This window comes from Triticum aestivum, chromosome 2D, assembly GCF_018294505.1.
Source record: "Triticum aestivum cultivar Chinese Spring chromosome 2D, IWGSC CS RefSeq v2.1, whole genome shotgun sequence".
NCBI classification, from domain to species: Eukaryota; Viridiplantae; Streptophyta; class Magnoliopsida; order Poales; family Poaceae; genus Triticum; species Triticum aestivum.
The window spans coordinates 188534798-188538939 of record NC_057799.1 but is presented as its reverse complement, the minus strand read 5'-3'; positions in this window follow the sequence as shown (position 1 = coordinate 188538939).

Sequence of the window (4142 nt, the reverse complement as noted above, 5' to 3'; positions counted from 1 at the left end):
TTTGTACCCAGTCGCTCCAAATTCCCGGGGTTGCGCATGACTCCTATTGGCTATTTGGCTGGTTTCCTTTTTCAGGACAAAAACAGGGAACGAGTTTTAGGATTATGCACCGGTACCGGTACAAACGGAGTAGGAAAGTTGGCAAGCAATACATTGAGCTCTTCTTATTGGTAAAGCTAGTAATAATCAAACTAGAAAGGAAAACAAAAAAGAAAAGAAAAATATCTGCACGAATCTTCGCATAACATCAATGGCATAGGACCTAGAAGTGCATTAGTTAGAGCACATCTAGATGTGCTTTAGCAATACTGTCAAACAAAACCCCTAATCATCATTGCAAACAACACATAGAACATGGCTGTCACGACCGGTTTTTCAATAAAATATTTATTGAGAGACCAATCCCTTTTACGGACCAGTAGAGAAGAATTCCTTCACACTGGTAGACATTATCTTGGTCACAGAAGAAAAATACCAGGAGTACTGAATATAATACAAGGTTGAGCGGGGACTGCTCAACAATTTATTACATGCACGCCCACTAGACATAATGGCGGATAGGGTGGCATAACTACTAACTCACGATAACAAAGGTGGTGGAAATATCGCAGCGGAGCGGGTGATATGACTCCTGCAAACTACAGCTCTTTGAGCGTCGGGGTGAAGCTCGAGGAGGTTTATTGCGGGTGGCGGAAGCGTCTATTACAAGTGACCAATATCCAGGATCGCACAGGACTGACTGGGATTCCTCTAGGCATCGGACTCACTATCGAATTCTTCATCCAAGAGATCGCCTTCGTCAACATATGGCCAAATCAACAAGCCAGGTGAGTACTATGAAAGTACTCGCAAGACAGTTTGGACATAAGATATAACAAATGTGAACATGAAGCATAAGAACAGAATAACAAGTGCGTTCAGGCATAGAGACAATATTTCATGGGGAAATAACAGAGAAGTCGGGCGGTAGTCCTCCCGAAATCACAAAATAAAATACTGGGTGCCAAATGAGGGTCTGAATGACTCCTCGAGAGGAAACTGCAAGAATAGTAATACCGGTGCCAAACGAGGGTCTGAATGACTCCTCGAGAGGAAACTGCAAGAATAGTAATACCGGTGCCAAACGAGGGTCTGAATGACTCCTCGAGAGGAAACTGCAAGAATAGTAATGCCGCAGTCGGGCGTCAGGGCGACACCACATAAAGGGCTTATAAAAGGAAATAAAAGATAGTGCATGCCACAATCGGACGTCTCAGCGACATCACATAAAGGGCTTATATCAAAAGTAAATAATCAATATGCCACAGTCGGACGTCTGAGCGACATCACATAAAGGGCTTCATGACTTAACATCTTATTAGCTCAAGAATTTAAATCATATCTAGAGAATAATCAGGCATGAGATAAATAACAGGGTTAGTCCATCCACAGGAGTAACGTTCAGCTAAGTCTACTACTCATGCTCACTTACCGGAAAGAAGAACAAACCACGAGGACTTGACATAGATATGGATACACTGATCATGATACTTGACCATGGATATGATGACTCGGAAGGATTTGACTCTGCAGAGTTTGTACTTTAACCACAGCCAACGGATTTCAGTAGTCACGAGGACTAGTTCCGTTTACGGTGTTTTGGAAGAAACACATCTAACCAGTACACACCCATTCAACAATCCGAAGCCAGGAATCACCCTCGGCAACGTTCAAGAAAAACCTTGAGACGGGGAGGCTACAACCTCGCGTAGCATGGGATCAAATTTCTATACGCGCGCTCTAAGGGGTGCCCCCCTCTCGGTCCCAACCGGAAACACCCATGCCCCCTGACCGGATGACTGGCTTTAATCCAGGGCCATGGAACCATCATCCCGGCCCCTCTGTTTGGTGTGTACACGGAAAGAGGTTACCAACTTACTAAACCGCATTCTGGCAGAAAACAAGTGGTAGCACGGAAGGGGAAGAACGATAACGTGACTCCGTCCATGTTAACGTCGGAAATTGTCGGATGACACAATGCTGGCATGCTACAACAGTACCACCTTGCTGCCCTCCATGTCACCACATGATTAGGCCATCTCTCATCAGAGATCATTGCAACTTTGGAACACGCGGGTAGTTGCCTCACAAGCAACGAGGTACTCACCGATACTCATATGCCACGCACAACCCCTCACGCAAACATGCAAAACACCTATCATATCAAATTTTCAAACATGCTTGCCTGGTTCGGAGAAGTCGGAGTCTAGCTCGGCGAAGTTCGCGGCTCCGTCACCTCTTCCGGAACCTACGGTATAGCGAAGAAGCAACGTGAAAACCAACGCGTGCATAAAAGTTGTTCCAAAAAGTTTCCAAATAAATCCCATAAAAAACTAGACAAAATTAAAAGATTGTCAGAAAAAGAATCACTCAAAAATCACTTTTTTTTTTAAAAAGTTATAAGGGTTTCTGTCCAGGGACTCATCTGTAATGAAACAGAAAAGTTCCAGGGGTTTAACTGAGAAAACAGAAAACGGTTCGAATAGAAACGCGCAAGCTCAAAGGGAAAACGTATTTGCCCGAAGGCGCCAACAGAAACGTTTCGAGTGAGAAGAGAATAGAGGCTGACAGGGGGGTCCACATGTCAGGTTTAAAAAGTTCGCCGGCGCCCGAAGACTGCGGTGGTCGCCGGCGTCGAACCACGGCAAGACAGGGAGATCGGAGTGTACCAAGAGCTTCAGCGTGTCCTTTCACGTCGGTGGGTGGTGGACTCGACCGACAGAGAGCACCACATCGACGGTGACACTTTCTCCAGCGGACGGCGGCTCGGGTGATGGTGGAGAACTCCGGTGGGTGCTGCAAACTCCGAATTGAAGCGCGGGTCAGGAGAGTGGATGCATAGGGAAGCTACTGGCAAGAGTTGAAGGGTGGAGGTGCACACACGGGAGCGAATCGAGCTGGATCCCGTGGCGGGTCGCGGCGGCCGGAGTCGGGGAAGAAAGCTCCCTCGGGGCTCTTCCAGTGGCTTGGTGTGGTCTAGGTGGAGTGCAGAGGTGGTGTGGGTTCAAGTTGAAGCTCGGGGCCTCTATTTATAGGCGGATCGAGGGGATGGCCGTGAACGGGAAGTCTCCGGCGAGCGATTACGGCGAGGCAGTGGTTGAGCAGGGGGTTTGAGTGGCCAGGCAGCATCAGGGAGGTTTACTGGTGCCGTTCCACTGCTAAACTGGGTCGGGCTTGGCGTAATGGCGCTGGTCCTCGACGGGGCGGCCGTACGGGCACGGCGGCGGCAGAGAGCGCGCTCCGCGCCTAGCAGTTCACGACGAGGGTGGCAGCGCGCACGGGGGAGTGGATGGCCACGCGGCGGCCTCCGGTGGCTTGGGCGGCGCTGGACGGCGGCGTCTGCGCTGCGCCTCTCTCTGGTGGCCGCAAAGCCGCCGCTGCCGTCGCTCACGGGGCGGCGCACCTCCTCCTGCTCGTCGCCGACGCCCGCAACCTTCCAGGCGTTCGTGCGGCACCAGGGACAAGAGGGAGGGGACGGGGAGCAAGGCGCCACTGCGGCACTGGCGAGATCGACGTCGGGCTCTGAAGAAAACGACAGTAGCTCTGAAACTGTTCTCTGAACTTTACTGAACATGATTTTGACAATGCTCTGCAGGTGTTCGACAGAATGATTTGGCAAGGAGAAATTTTTTCCTGGAGCTGGGGCTTGGTGAGGTTACCACTCAATGCACCCAGAGGCTGCCTGATTTTTCTCAGATTTTTAGGAGAAGGATTTGAATGAATTTCATCAAATTTGGCAAAACTGGTCCAAACTTGCAGCAAGTATAGTTTGAAAAATTTGAACTGAAGACTAGTGGATCTTCATGGATCTTGGTTGAGGGTTCAAAGGACTAGGAAGGGAAATTGGTTTGGGGGCAAAAATCAAAACAGAAATGGTAGCTCCTTTGTAAATCTCCAAGGGCTAGAATAGAAGACAGAAATTGTTTTGATAAGATTTAAATGGAAAATAATCATATGGGGAGGTTCAACTTGCTGGATTTGATGCAAATCATGATCCAAAGATGAGGGAAGGTTTAATAGAGTGGATTTGCACTAAGGCCATGGCAATAGAGATTTGTTGAAAGGGGCAAGGAATCATTCCAAAAGCCATAGGGCATTCTCAA